The sequence below is a fragment of the Lissotriton helveticus genome, chromosome 2_1 (genome assembly GCF_964261635.1).
Source record: "Lissotriton helveticus chromosome 2_1, aLisHel1.1, whole genome shotgun sequence".
NCBI lineage: Eukaryota > Metazoa > Chordata > Amphibia > Caudata > Salamandridae > Lissotriton > Lissotriton helveticus.
The window spans coordinates 715990288-716006328 of record NC_136059.1 but is presented as its reverse complement, the minus strand read 5'-3'; the positions used below and the strand labels follow the sequence as shown (position 1 = coordinate 716006328).

Here is a 16041-nt window from a genome sequence, read left to right as displayed (position 1 = left end):
CAGAGGGACTAACCAGATTGGGGGAAGAGCCAAGTTTTTAAAGATTTACGGAAGAGAGTCAAAGAATTAGAAGTTCTGAGAGGGAAAGGAAAAGAGTTCCAAAGCTTGGGGGCCAGGTATGCAAATCTCCGGCCTCCAGATCTATAGAGCTTGTAAGAGGGGACAGTCAAAAGATGAAGATGAGAGGATCTCAAGTCGCGAGATGGGCAGTAAGATCTAATGAGAGATTTCACAAAGGCGGGGCAGGGCCCAGCTAACGCCTTGAAGATGAGGCAGCCGATCTTGAAGGCCGCCCTAGAGGCGACAGGGAGCCAGTGAAGTTTGGCAAGGAGGGGCCTGGCAGATTGACACTTCGGGATCCCTAAGGCCAGTCTCGCCGCTTGATTTTGGACCACTTGCAGTCTAGCCACCGATGTTTTAGACAGGCCATGATAGATCGCGTTGGAAAAATCTAAGCGGGAGAGGACGAGGGCCATGATGACCTGCAGGAGGGCATCAGGTGTAAGGAGGTATGCCACTTTCCTGATCCTGCGCAGTTGGTAGATACAGGATGAGACCACCGTCCCCACCTGCGGCCCAAGGGATAGACCGGAGTCAATTGTGACCCCCAAACTCTTCACCGAGGCCACAGGAGTGGGAGAAGGACCAAGTTCCGCCGGCCAAAATTGTGGCCCCCAGAAGGTGGCGCTCCTACCAGGAAGGAGGAGCTCCGTCTTCCCGGGGTTCAACTTTAGCTGGTTGTGGCCCATCCACTGGAGAATGTGGGACATGACTGCCTGAAAGTTGGGGATAGCAGAAGGGGAGTTGAGAGAAAAGATGAGTTGCAGGTCGTCCGCGTAATTAAACACGGTGACATCCCACTGCCTCAAAGAAAAAAGAAGGGGGCGAAGATAAAGATTGAAGAGAAGAGGGGATAAAGAAGAGCCCTGCGGGACCCCGCAAGGCGAGTGCTCCCGAGGAGCCCTGAAAGTGCCCAGACTGAGGGTCTGAGACCTGCCGGTCAGAAAAGATTTGACCCAGGCCAAAGCCAGGCCCTGATTGCCAGCCTGCTCGACACGGTGGAGGAGGATGTTATGATCCACCGTGTCGAAGGCGGCTGACAGATCTATTAATACCAAGGCTTGGGGGGTACCTTTGTCGACACCGTCTCTCAGGGCATCCAGCACGGCCAAGATCACTGTCTCCGTAGAGTGGCCGGGTCTGAAGCCAGCCTGGTTAGCCTCGAGAAAGTTGGAACTCTCGATAAACTGTGAGAGACAGGTAGTGACGTGGGCTTCCAGGATTTTAGAAAAGAAAGGTAGGAGGGAGATAGGTCGGTAGTTCGCCGGGACGGCGGGATCAGCCCCTGGCTTCTTCAAAAGGGGCACCAGCACGGCCTCCTTGAAGGAGCCAGGCACCGTACCGGAAGAAAGAGAAGAGTTTAGCAGAGAGAGGATGCAGTCGGGTAGAGAACGGCAGATGTCCCGGAGTATGGACGGGGGACAGCAATCATTTGGGGATCCAGACTTAATGCGGGTGGCAAGAGTGGTCAGAGAGGTAGGATCTAAAAGAGGGAAATGTGTAAGTGAAGAAGTGTTATGAGGGGGGGAAACAGAACCAGCGCCAGGAGAAGTAATTGGAATGGTGTCCTTAATCAATACAATTTTTTCAATAAAAAAAGTTCTAAGATTGTTGCAGGTTTCCTGAGTGGGGGCCTGAGTTGGGAGCGTCCTGGGATCAGAGGTGAATTCATTAAGAACTTTGAAAATTTCTTTAGACTGGCAGGGGGCAGATAAAATTTTTCCTGAAGCGTAGGCTTTTTTTGCTGCGAGGATGGCGAGTTTGTACCTGTTGCGGGCGGCTACATAGGCATCTCTGCTTAAAGGACAATAATCTCTCCTCCACTTGCGCTCAAGTTGACGAAGTTCTAGGTGGAGGGTTTTAAGATGGGGGGTAAACCATTTGTGGGAGTTACTGTGCCGAGATCGGGGGAATTTAGTAAGGGGAGCAAAGATGTCACTGGCTGTCGTAAGCCAGTCTGTCACCAGCCCATAAAGCTCGTCGGTGCCGGCGTCATTGAGTAACAATGGACGAGTTTGGGACAGGTGAGCCATCAATTTAGGGGAGTCGACCGCCTTCCACTTACGGGCAGTGCCACCCTCCCGTGGGGGGACCCTGAACTGGCCAACCGCCGAAATTGTGGTGTCGATCAGAAAGTGATCCGACCACACACAAGGTGTTATTAATGGGCGAGAGGACTTGACCCCATGGGACCAAATATGATCGAGGATGTGGCCACCCTTGTGGGTGGCAGACCTGACTAGCTGAATGAAATTCAGGCTCGAAAGACCCTCGAACAGTTCGGAAGCATGCGGGCCGGCATCCTCGTGCTGGAACCAGTAATTAAAGTCACCAATGATGACAATACGGGGGGAGGAGGTAGCGAGGTTGGTCAGCTGATCGATGAAAGATGAAGGGAAAGACGGCATAGAGTGAGGGGGACGGTAGAGTACCATGAGAGTGACTGCACCTACCCCAGTGCCAAGGCTCAGGACCAGGGTGTCCACTTCCGGTAGAGTCATGGTCGTGGAGGCAATGATCTTGAAATCCTTGCGTATTACCGCCGCCACCCCTCCCCCGGTGCGGCCCCCTGATCGGTTGGAGTTTAACAAAAAGTAGTCTGGGGGTAGTGCAGCCAAGATGTCGGGGAGTGAGTCGTCAGTGAGCCAGGTCTCTGATAACAGTAGGACGTCGGGACTTTCCGTCATGAGTAAGTGCAAAATGTCAGCTTGGTGCTTGACTAAGGAGCGGGTGTTTAGATATAAAACCCGAATTTGTGACTCGGTAGAAGCCGGAGTGATAGGTGCTGGTGTCGACACAAGATGGGGGGATGATGTGCCTGAAATGCCGAGTGATAAGATGTGAGTCCAGGTATCGGGGAAAAGAGGACTGGCAGAGGCATGTAGGCACTTCAGAGCAGAAGGAGAATAGTATATAGGAGAGGCAGCATCCCTAGCCCCTGGGCCCGTCCGGCCGCGGACGGGCACAGACGGGCTGGACTTGGGCGCGACTTCGGCGCGCTGACGGCGTGCCCGCTGCGCCCGTCCGCTGCGCTCCCTGTAGAAGGGCGCCATTTTATGGGCTGAGGTCGTGAGGGGCCGAGCACTGCACCGCTCGCCTGCTCAGTGTCCTCACCCAATATGGCGGCCAAACAGCGCGACCCGGCGGGAAGTAATCTCCTGCGAGGGCGGCTGTCCAGGATGATGAGAAGCGGCAACCTGCACAACAAAAGGGGGTTAGTTGTACACCACAAACAATTTAAAAATTGGTTTTTTAAAAGAGAATTAAATGTGCGCACAGAGTGCGTAGAGCAGCGCGAGCAGCGCGAATCAGGCGCGAGTCTGGCAAGTGGCTAGGTCCCACTGGCCGGCTCGTAACTTCCAACCAGTCGTGAGGGCAGCACAATGGTTTTTATGGGCTGAGGTCGTGAGGGGCCGAGCACTGCACCGCTCGCCTGCTCAGTGTCCTCACCCAATATGGCGGCCAAACAGCGCGACCCGGCGGGAAGTAATCTCCTGCGAGGGCGGCTGTCCAGGATGATGAGAAGCGGCAACCTGCACAACAAAAGGGGGTTAGTTGTACACCACAAACAATTTAAAAATTGTTTTTTTAAAAGAGAATTAAATGTGCGCTCAGAGCGCGGAGAGCAGCGCGAGTAGCGCGAATCAGGCGCGAGTCTGGCAAGTGGCTAGGTCCCACTGGCTGGCTCGTAACTTCCAACCAGTCGTGAGGGCAGCACAATGGTTTTTATGGGCTGAGGTCGTGAGGGGCGGAGCACTGCACCGCTCGCCTGCTCAGTGTCCTCACCCAATATGGCGGCCAAACAGCGCGACCCGGCGGGAAGTAATCTCCTGCGAGGGCGGCTGTCCAGGATGATGAGAAGCGGCAACCTGCACAACAAAAGGGGGTTAGTTGTACACCACAAACAATTTAAAAATTGTTTTTTTAAAAGAGAATTAAATGTGCGCACAGAGCGCGGAGAGCAGCGCGAGCAGCGCGAATCAGGCGCGAGTCTGGCAAGTGGCTAGGTCCCACTGGCCGGCTCGTAACTTCCAACCAGTCGTGAGGGCAGCACAATGGTTTTTATGGGCTGAGGTCGTGAGGGGCCGAGCACTGCACCGCTCGCCTGCTCAGTGTCCTCACCCAATATGGCGGCCAAACAGCGCGACCCGGCGGGAAGTAATCTCCTGCGAGGGCGGCTGTCCAGGATGATGAGAAGCGGCAACCTGCACAACAAAAGGGGGTTAGTTGTACACCACAAACAATTTAAAAATTGGTTTTTTAAAAGAGAATTAAATGTGCGCACAGAGCGCGAAGAGCAGCGCGAATCAGGCGCGAGGTTCACACGCTTGTTATGACAGTTTACGTCTTGGCTGATAGAAGAGTTATAGGCGGCTGTTATCTAGAACAACAGGAGCTTTTTTCCTGGCAGAACAGCAACAGGAAAGCGTTTTGTGAAATGGGTAAGAATAGTCCCATGTTGATAGAAAAGAGGTCATGTGGGCGTGTTTTGAATTTCGTGCTGTGGCAGAACTAAATGTAGAAATACTGTTGCTTTAAGGTGCATGTATGCATGCGAGCCTCGCAGGGGCCGAGGGACATGTACACAGCAGCCAAACGGTGGATCGATGTTGACGGCGCTACACGCTTTCACACCGCATTACTTGTTGAAGCTCACGCGCGAGCTGAGGCTTGCTCAAAATAGCCATAAGGTTTTACAGTTTATCGTCTGATTACATTCATGATAAGTCATGAGTTTAGCGCGTTGTCTGCCTGTTCCATCCTTTTTATGCTGCATGCCGCCTTCATAACTTAATGCACGCGCTTACTGATGTTTTAAACATGGACATTATGCTTTATGCTTGTCGTATGGTACGGTTCACCGCAAGGTAATTCATGAAGGTAGCGCGATGACTGCTGGTTACTCGTTTCACGCTGCTGTATTAACATGACCACTTCGGGCAATAACCACGCCCGAGACCAAAGTGGGGTAAAAGGCCGCTTTATTGGACAGGTAGGCAATATACAATATAAATACATAACAGATCATAATATGAAACATTTCCCAAACTAACACCCCCATCCCCTAAGCCATATCCCCCTGTCAACTATTTCCCCACCTTGTTCGGCCTAAACCTCCTCCCCAAACGCCTATCTCCATCCCTGCCTACCTCTTGACTCCAACTTCTCTCCCCTGCTTCCCTCTGTCCGAACCTATTGCTAATGCCCCCACCCCTTCGTGCCTGTCTTGCTTTCCTCCAAATCTGCCACCTGTCCAAGCGACAACCACCCGTAACGAACTTTAATGCATATGAAAAAACAATCATTGGCAAAGTCATACAGAAAGTTATACAGAAATTATACAGAAAATGGGGTGGGAGGGTGGGTCAAATTTCGCCAGCCCTGCCTCTCCTCTCCTCCCAAAGTGCGCAATAAAACGCTGGGAATGCCCGCGCTCGCGCTATTGCCACCAGCCAATCCCTGCGGCCCCCCACCCGCGTGACAGTCTAGGGCGTACCATCGCCCGAAATAACCCGGGGGCGAACACTCTGCGAGTGTCACCCCCAGGACCCCATCGGGCAATAACCACGCCCGAGACCAAAGTGGGGTAAAAGGCCGCTTTATTGGACAGGTAGGCAATATACAATATAAATACATAACAGATCATAATATGAAGCATTTCCCAAACTAACACCCCCATCCCCTAAGCCATATCCCCCTGTCAACTATTTCCCCACCTTGTTCGGCCTAAACCTCCTCCCCAAACGCCTATCTCCATCCCTGCCTACCTCTTGACTCCAACTTCTCTCCCCTGCTTCCCTCTGTCCGAACCTATTGCTAATGCCCCCACCCCTTCCTGCCTGTCTTGCTTTCCTCCAAATCTGCCACCAGGAAAAACCCCATCACGGGTGTTTTTCCTGTCCCCCCACCCTGTCTGTTAGCTGTGAGGAGAGAAAAGTTTGTTTCGTAAAATCCACTGTCGCCAAACAGGATAAATCTCTATTCCAATGTGAACCATGTGCCAAACAATATAAAAGCCATATGCTGTCGCCATAACAGCAAAGAAACACCTTCCAAAAATGATATGCTCAGCAAAGAAACTACCACCCCAATAAAATCTGAAAGTTAACTAGACATAAAACTAATAGATCAGTAAGTATAAAACGTTTTGGAGAAGGAAGTGGGAGGGGGGAGAAAAGAAAGAAAAAGGAAGGGGGATGTGGGAGGAAAAAAGGGGAAGGTGGGAGTCGGGGCGGGAGGGTGGAAAAATAAAGATACAAATAAGATGTAGAGTTAGACTAAAGGGGCCCATTCACTGAAAACTAAAATGCATAAATATGCTGTCGCTAAAACAGCACAATCTTAACACCATGGATTGACATTTAGAATCCCAGCAATCATTTTCCGTATATTCAAAAGATAAATTTCATTGCCAATGAAAAACAGATGAACTCCGTCATGTCGGAAAAACTGAAAAAACTGCCCTATTAACTTCGTCATGCACCAACCAAGAAAAACGATTTATAAAGCAAAAACGTTGGATATCCCGATATACTTTCCAGCGTGCCCGTTCTATTGCCGTGAAACTGTCCGCCCCTTTCCACACTCTCCGGGGCAGAAGAGCTGTCAGGATGAGACAATATCCGGGCCATGCCTTTAAGAAGACTTTGAGAATAGTCTTCCTTTCTATTAACAGCCCCAAACCTGACAACTGGACCAGGTCATTCTCTCCCACATGTATCAAAAGGAAATCTGGCATTCTTTTAGATGAAAATTCACTGACCAGCGGCACAAACTGGCCTCATTTCATCCCGCTCTTTCCCCACCATGATAAAGAAACTGCATCTGAAGACCCAATACCTGCCAAAATGTCTTGTGTCCGCCTGTATAGCTGCCCACTTGATGAACGAACGGCCAATGAGCCACACTTGCTTGTGCGCAATCTGAACACCTAAAAAGAAATTACAATTAGTATCCTTCAGCTTACATTTTATGTTCCAATTGTCTGATGTAGCGCAAAAAGCAATCGGAGGACTAGCGCCCTAATTTGTAATGTCACCAACAGAAAACCCCCCACCTGGACGCTTCTGAGGCCGCCCCAATGCGAAAAGAGTGTGTACCAAATCTTTTGGGGTTCTCACCAATATTCATCAGAAATTTTCTCAGCATGGCTAACAGTTATGACGCTTGAAGTTGTGAGCCATCTTGATGACGATAGAGAAATGTGGAAGATGCAACCCCTATAATTAAAAACTCAGACCAAGCTTGCACGGGACATAGTAAAACCTCCCACAGCCCGCAAAATTACCGTGAAACCTCTACCTGTCTGGTCAGTTTTCGAGTGTTCTAGAAAAATGTCAATGTGTGCATGAAATCGTGAAACATGTAGGTCATCATTAATTGCAGTACCAAGCAGCTCTGAAACCCTGCAAGCCCCAAAAAGGCGCCATACCATACACAATTTATTCAAATGGAACTCGAAATCAGAAAAAACACATCTTGGGCAGGACTGTGATAATCTTGCATAATAGCTTTAGCGATATAGGATCCCTGTGGTGTGAACCCCTCCTTCTTGATTTAGCCCAACCCTGCAGCATTCCCGTACCCATCTCACCTACGGAGGGTTTATATCCCCAGAAGGATTTCCCGTAAAATGAGATACCTGCTAATTTATCAGCTATAGTAGCAGAGGAAACATTCTACTTGATATTAAGCATAATAAATCGTATGATGTCCTCTCTACGCTGTTGCACACCTAAATCAGTGCAAAATCTAAACATGGCACCTGAATCTAAAAATTTCAGCCAAGATCTTCTGTAAGCTAATTTGGTACTTTTTACTAGAGAGTTCTCGACAAGCTGATAAGCATTCATATCCCCAAATTCCATATCTTGCTGGGGAAGGATCTGTAGCAACTTCAACATCTTTCTGTCTTTCGCCTTTTGCCCGTTTATTAGATCCACAACTGTCTTGCTGTCAACATTGAATAGAAACTGTTTTATTGGACAGGTTGTGACCCCATACTGTCAGAACCACTATGAGTGGGTAACATTCTAAGAAGGCAATAGTCTTTTTTGCAGCAACCCAATTGTCTGGCCATTCCTCCGCACACCACTTACCATCCCAAAACAGGCCGAAACCATGAGCACCAGAAGCGTCAGAAAAAAGGTGGAATTGCCAGACAAAATCTACGTCCAGGGAGCAAAGAGTTATGCCATTAAAATCGGATAGAAATTGTGACCAAACCTCAAAATCAGCTTGCGTATGTGCTGAGAACCGTATCCTGTGGTGTGGAAGTGTTATGTCTGACATAGAGAAACCCAAGCGCCTGCAAAACAACCTGCCCGCACGTATGACCTTACAGGCAAAAGTGAGGTGTCCTAGTAGCCGTTGTGCTTCCACCAAAGTCAGTGTGCGTGCAGTGCGTTAATGGTCTAAAAGCCCTGTTACATCTGATATCTTCTTTTGAGGAAGCCTAGCTTGCATCTTGATGGTGTCTATCTTAATGCCGAGATATGTAAAGGCAACAACAAGGGCCTTCAGTTTTGTCCTCCGCTAATGGCAAACCCGGTGCAAACCACTTGAAATCGTGTAAAGTAGCTTCGCATTGGTGAGAATCAGTTGCACCCATGAAGAGAAAATCATCCAGATAGTGTGTAATGCCCTTTTGTCCTGTGTGGAAAGAAAAAACACCATTGAAGGAAAGAACTAAATGCCTCAAATAGCTTGCATGATATGGCACATCCCATGGGAAAAGCCCTCTCAACAAAATGTTGCCCTTTGAAAAATATGCCCAGTAATGAAAAATATGATGGATGTACTGCCAATCACCTAAAAGCGGATTCAATGTCACATTTGGCTAGCCTTGCCCTCTCCCCGGTGTCCTTGATCATAACCAAAGCCGAATCCATTGATTCAAAATGTACCATGGAGTCCTCCTTGGAAATAAAACCGTTAACAGAAGAACCTTGGGGCCATGAGAAATGCTGAATCATCCTGAACTCGCCTTCGGTCTTCGTTGGCACGACACCCAACGGGAACACAATCAAGTTTTCCAAGGGGCAATGAATAAAAAGGACCTGCCATCCTACCCTCTTGCACCTCCTTCAACAATTTTCCCGAACTATGTGTGGAAAAATATTGGCAGATTTTAAATTCTGCGCAAATCTAGGGCTTCTTGGGCCTTGATAACCAAGTTTGGAACCTTCTAAAAAACCCCAGTGTAGTAAAGCCGCCGCCAGTTGGTCTGTGTAGAAATGTAACCATTTACATAAAATGTCCACCTTGATTGGTGTAAAAGCCCGTATTGCCAAACTGTGTTGGAAAACCTCTGCCTCTGCCTGTTGTATCTGCCCTACCACCCCTGCCACTGCCACTAGGTAATTCACCATCTCCAATACCCTCCTGAAACTCCCTCCAATTTTTTTTTACTTTTTTGAATGGCGCAGATCTCTTGTCATCCAGTGGAATGGGAAAAGTCGCTGAACATTCCCTGTCCTTCTTACTTCTGCCGTTGCAGGACGCTTGATGCCTGGCTGAAACACTCTTACTGCCCTTTTTTTGTGGCTGGCAGCATTAAACCCACGTTGGACTGCGAAATGCCAGATTTCGCAGCCGAAACCATGTCAGTCTCCTTTAACTGTCAATAGTCTGCCCTTATAGGTGATTTCTCGCGGTATCCAAACCCATTGACTAGATTCTTCAGGGCCTCTGGGAGTACTAACTGATCGGATACCATTTCATTCGAAATATCCAAGAAAGGAGTAACCCTTTTTAATTTTCTTGAATCTGCAGCAACCTAATAGACACAAAACAACTGCTCATAGGTAAGGCTTGTGTAACATTGCAGTTTGGGGAATAACAATTTTAATACATAAAAGAATTTCCCTTTTCATTAGTTAAAATAGGAGACCAGCCCCTGTCAGACAAGTCCTGAGAAAAGTCATTCTTTCCCACCTTACTCATGCCAAAAATGGTCGTGCTAGGAGTATAAACTTTGGCAGGTATACTGGGCCTATTTTCTTTCTGACCACCAGGTGGAGCACTGTTAACATTAAAGGCTTTATTGGAAAAAACCTGTTTCAGTTGTGCTCGTTTTGTAACACAAGCTTTCTTGTTGATAGAAAGAGGGTACTGTTAATGCATTTTTATATAGCGCGGACTTAACCCGAAGGCGTCACAGCGCTTCACAATAGGAACAGTAATGATACATGAGAAGAAAATTAGAAGTAAGCAATGTACAAAAACAAACGTTAAGTTACATGAGGCAAAAGTGACAATTGCGAGCAAACAAAATACAAGAGGACTTGTTGACTGTGCATGTGCGCACCTTGTCCCCCTCCCTCCTGAAACAAAGGACATTTCCCGCAGGCAGAGACTGTGGAGCCGGCATAGCAAACAAGCGGTGAGTGACTTTCACCTAAATTGGAAAATTGTGAGGGGTCGCCTCTCGGGGAGTGTGCTGGCGAGCCCTCGCTTGAAAAACAAGCAACCACGGCCGCTGACACACCTCCCGCTGCACGGCGCCCCCCTCTCCAACCCGACCCATGCTTGAGACATGAGTCCTCAGCAAGCATACGGAGCACTTCTTTGACCGAAGCAGTCTGCCAAATTTCGCCAGCCCTGCCTCTCCTCTCCTCCCAAAGTGCGCAATAAAACGCTGGGAATGCCCGCGCTCGCGCTATTGCCACCAGCCAATCCCTGCGGCCCCCCACCCGCGTGACAGTCTAGGGCGTACCATCGCCCGAAATCACCCGGGGGCGAACACTCTGCGAGTGTCACCCCCGGGACCCCATTTCGCGTTCTCACTTTGGCAAAGGTTCGGGACAATCCCAGTCTTCCTCCGATTGTGGCCAAATTAACTTTAGTGGGGACATTTAAAGTATGGCGGCCTTCCTAGTTTTCTGGTCCCTGGTTTCCTAAGTGTGCACTCTACCGTGGTAGCCTTCTTTGTTGCAGACTCGGTCAGTTTACCTTTTCCTATGAATCATGCTAACTGCCATTCTGTTAATTGCCGATAACGTGAATGGGCCCAGTCAGTGAGGTTCCCACTGGATTTCGCGTAGTGTAGTAAGGGTAGACAAAGGGCCGTGTTTTTTCCTCGCTAGTAATTTCGCTGCGCTTAGGTTGCGCTGGCAGTTTCCATGGTGATTTGAATAAAATGCAAGGCCTCGCTGCGCATATCCCCTCCTCTCCTCCCCCCCTCAGCCCGCTGGTCATTAGCCGCAATCATTAGCTCTCCAGCTCTTATCTCAGTAGCAGTCCTGCTTGGAAACGACTGGCTAATTTATCAAGAGCGTTGCCGCGTGGGGCGGATTTTTTTTTAATGTTTGCCGCATCAGCGTTTACCGTTTGTTATGTTTGCCGCATGGGCGTTTTTAAGAGTGAGGGGGCTACCGCAGGGGTGTTACCGCATGAACGTTACAGCGTTACCACGTAATTGTTAGCAGGTGGTGGTTACCATGTAAAGTCTGCCACTGAGGCCTCAACAAGTGGCTGTTACCGTGTGGTTTTACCACTTACCCTTAACAGGTGGTTGTTACTGTGTGGGTTTACCACCTAGGTCTTAACAAATGGTTGTTATCGTGTAGGGTTTACCACTTAGGTCTTAACAAGTGGTGGTTACCGTGTAGGGTTTACCTCTTAGGTCTTAACAAAGGGCTGTTACCGTATAATGTTCACCACTTACCCTTAACAAGTTGTTGTTACCGTGTGGGTTTACCACCTAGGTCTTAACAAATGGTTGTTACCGTGTAAGGTTTACCACTTAGGTCTTATCAAGTGGTTATCACCGTGTAGGGGTATTACCGTGTATTATCACCGGGTTCCGTGGTTTTTGTCACCCGTGTATAGGTTTGTTGAGCTTTCATTCCAGACGTTCGCAGTTGTATGCTGCATTTTACTTAGCCCAGATTTGGTGACTTCGGAGCAATTACTAAATAACAGGAGTCATTTGTACATAATAGGGTACTTTTTAATTCACAGCGATGTAGGGACGCGGTATGTGAAAGGGCAAAGATGGTGAGCCTCTGACTAGTGACAATTGGGTTACCAGACAGCATACTGCTTGGGTGCTGCTGGTTTACCAAACACGTATCACGTTTTACCTGACTGTGTCAGTTGCAGGCGTTTTTCAATACCATGCGGCCTATCTGCCTGGCTGCGTGTCTTATATGAGACTTGGAACAGTTGATTTTCAAGTCAGTGGGGTCTTTTGCAACATTTCCAACATCGGTTTCTGTTACTGAAATGTATGCATGCTCAGCCAACTTAATGGCTTCCTGGTTGGGCTGTAATTTCAGGTTGATAATTTGCACCTAGCTCACTCCTCTGTCCTCATTAGTGGAGGGTAACATTGCTGCATCAGAGTTCCAACTTGTGGCAGACTTCCTAGGATCATCAACAATAGGCCTGATTTATTGTACATCGGAGCATCTCGTTAGGGCGGGGAATTTTTTCCATCAGGGGCATTCTAAAACAAACAGACCTCTTTCGCCGTCAGCTCTGGCCCCAGTTTATATGGTGCGCGAGTGGACTCCAGCCTGTCATTGCCAGGGTTCAACATTTGCCAGAGAATGCAACTGGTGCTACGCTAAGCGCGGTCATTAGAAAGTCTGTTTTCAATGTCCCACAAGTAATGCAATTGGTAGTACGCTAAGCGCTCTCATTCGAAAGTTTGTTGACAGTGTTCCTCGTGTAATGAAACTGGTATCATGCTTAGTGCTCACTAAGTCTCCCTACAAATCCGATTTCAATGTTCTTCATGTAATACAATTAAATATGCTATGCCAGGGCTCTCATGGATAGTCTGATAGGTGCTGTCATTGAGAGTCACATGCAATTTACCTTATGAATTGGAACAGAGGCTATGCTAAGCGGACTGATTTGAAAGTCTGATTCAATGTCTCGCAGGTGAATGCAACTGGGCTATGCGAGGCGTGCTCATTTAAAGTCACATGCAAAGTCCCTTAAGTAATGGAACTGAGACTATGCTAGGTGGTCGGAACTGACAGTCTGATTCCAATGTGCATCAGGTAAATGCAACTGGTGCTATGCTAGGCGCTCTAAATTGGTTATGATTTTCAATGTTCCTCACCCAGTGGAAGTGGTGCTCTGCTAGGCGCTCTCATTGAAAGACACCTGCATTGTTCCTTAGGTAAGGGAACGGAGGTGAGGCCAGGCGGCCAGAAGTGTTTGTCTGATGTCAATGTACAGTTTTAAAAGCCCTGTTTCGGGTCAGCCAGCAAGGTATATATAGGGTATTATTGCCCGTTACTCTTGTAGTTCTGTTTCACGTGAATTGCAAGCTTCTTTACCCTGTGACTCAGGGAGAAGTCTTCAGCAGTACACTGTTACATAATATCATGTACAGTAGTGTACGTTTTTAGCCTGTCAGTAGGGCAATGCACTGACGGATATGCTATTTTCATGTTCGCTTGCAGTTTCCTGAGGCCATGGTGCATAATCTGGAAACGAGAGCATAGTTTTGTAGACATACATCTAGGGGGTAACGACCCGGCTCGCCTTGGACGAAGGGGTATTGTTGAGTCCAGGGGCAAGAGAATTCCAGGGCATGACCTTCATAGTGGGCTGAAGAGGAGGACAGATAGTCGGGCAACTATGCTGTCCTGTGGCGTACGGTCATGATTGGTAAGCATAGTCTCCGGTCCTTAGCAGTCAGAAACATGTAACTCCAGGGGCAGTGACAGCCTGTAGGTAGGCTGTCGGTGTTTGGGGACCGGGGGAGTCATTCTTCCCAGTGGGCCTGTGGCCACCCCTGCACGCGCATACGCATCAGGGCGCATGTATGCAGAATTTCTGCAGCCCCCGTTATGGAGTTTAAGGCACAGGGCATCGGGGGGGGCCCGGGGAAAGTATCCGTCCGATAAGCTGTACCCCCTGCGTAAGCCGACTCCAGTGGAGTAATTTCTCGTCGTTTGCTGGGATCAGGAGGCTGCCAGTCATTGGCCTTGCCATAGGCTCTAGAGGGGACATGCAGAAAATGTATATATGCATTGTTAGATTTACAGTAGGAGTGTTGTGTGTATTAGAGTTAAGGTTAGCCATGTGTCATAATCGGTCTAACAATGTATCTGGCCTTTGTGCGTAATTGAACACAATGTTAATAAATAATGTTTTTTAATTTTGTAATAAATAAATACGGCCAGGGGGGTTACACCCCCTAATGCCAAAAATTGGTGTGGTCTCAATACTTGCCTTGAAGGAGGGAGGGAGACCCCATCCGGGCAAGTGCTGGCCGTGGGTACCAAAGGTAGAAAAAGGGGACTTGGGTATATTCTATAATGTCAAACGAGACATTGACCATCACTGGAAACAAACTACTCCCTCTTTGCTGCTGACCTGACGGAGAGGAGTTGACTGGTGCATCCATCCAGAGAAATCAACCTATGAAGCGCAGGGCTGCCCCCCCCAAATGGTTGTATGACATTACCACGTGTAGTTTTACCATGCATACCAGTACCACACTTGTACAGCCATTACCATTAAAAGTACACTTACCACACAAACAAGCAAGCACACTTTCACCACGCACCATTTCCCTTTCTATGCTGTAAAGGATGTAAAGTAAACTTACCTGTACGCAGCATTCTCCTCTCCGATCGTCCGTCCTGCTTCAAAGTGCTCTATTTTCGGTAAAAAGAGACATTCAAGGCCCTATGTCCTGGAATTCTTTTTTGAAAGTGAAATAGGACTACTGAAGTGACACAGAAGAGTCAAGAAACATTGCACCTGGAGTTTATTTAGACCAGATGGGAGAATTAAATCTCTTCCTGCAGCAACTCCTATATGGATAAAACAAACACATGCTCTGAGTCCTAACACAGGATACCTAGCCCACACCAACCTAAGCCTTAAAAACTTGCCACACAAAGAGAAACAATGCCACCTACTGATCAATTGCGAGGTAAAGTATTGCGCTGGTAAAACTTGTGTTGTAACAGTCTTTCCAAAGTAAAAAAAAATGCACGGTAAATGTAATTCGAAGTAAATTCTTTTGAGTAAAGGCTGTTTCCCCCCAAAATATGATAAAATATGGGGAAAGTGGTTAACTCATCATTAGTTACCTAATTGATGTAAAGTTATATTAGTTGCATATTCAGTTTCAGGATCATATCCAAGAGCTATCATTATTATGTAATATATGTACAGCAGTGGATGTTGCTAGCACTGTAAAGCATAATACTAGTGTGGTTATTAAATATATATTTATATATATATCTATATAGATATAGATTTTCGTTTTAGGCCGCTTCTAACTCTCTGGTCAGATCTTGCGCCCAAGTGTTCTACTATTTGTGTTTCCGTGATCTCTTCTGTGTTCGAATCATACAGCAGTCCAAAAATGTTTTGGAGGTCCGGTATTTCCTCTATTCCCCAACTGTCATTCTGATTTATTTGACATCCATCCGTCGTTCCTATATTTGTTCTTGCTTGGCGTGCATGAATTTTGGCCAATTTTAATTTTCGCACATATTTGTACAAGTCAATCCTGGTTTGTGTTCCATATGTGGACAATATTTAGGAGAGTTGTTTCTTCATTTGTCAGAACATGGCTTGATAGGTTTATAATTAAGTTCTCTACTTCCGATTTCTTAGAGGGTAAACTCTTTTTTCTTTTTGCTCTTCGGGTTTTTCTGGTTTTGTACTGATATTTGTTTTCCTCTTCCTTGGTTTTGATTTCCGCGACCCCTTCCTCTGGACATTGTCTTGACTAGGTTCATGAGCCGCACTTCCTCTAAAAAAATCACGTGGTGCATTTTCTCTCATTCTTTTCGTTGCGTCTCCATCACTTACTTCTGACCCACTTGAACTGATTGATGTGCTCACTGGTTGTTGATAAGGAAAATTATTTTTTAACTTTTCAAAGCGCTTGGCAAATGTAAGGATTCTACCTTGGGCATAATCTTTTTCATCCCTTATATATTTTCTTTGCTTGCGCTCCTCGATTTCAGTTTCATATTTTTCAAGTTTTGCATCCAT

The 16041-nt window shown here is 47.5% G+C and overlaps 1 long non-coding RNA gene across 1 annotated transcript in view; it reads left to right on the top strand.

Annotated features, from left to right (window-relative positions):
• Positions 1–10181: 10181 nt before the first annotated feature.
• LOC144819479 (uncharacterized) overlaps positions 10182–16041 on the top strand; it is a 50555-nt gene continuing 44695 nt past the window's right edge. Inside the window, exon 1 of the long non-coding RNA XR_013607393.1 lies at positions 10182–10444. This is a non-coding gene — a long non-coding RNA (uncharacterized LOC144819479). The remainder of the gene's footprint in view (positions 10445–16041) is intronic.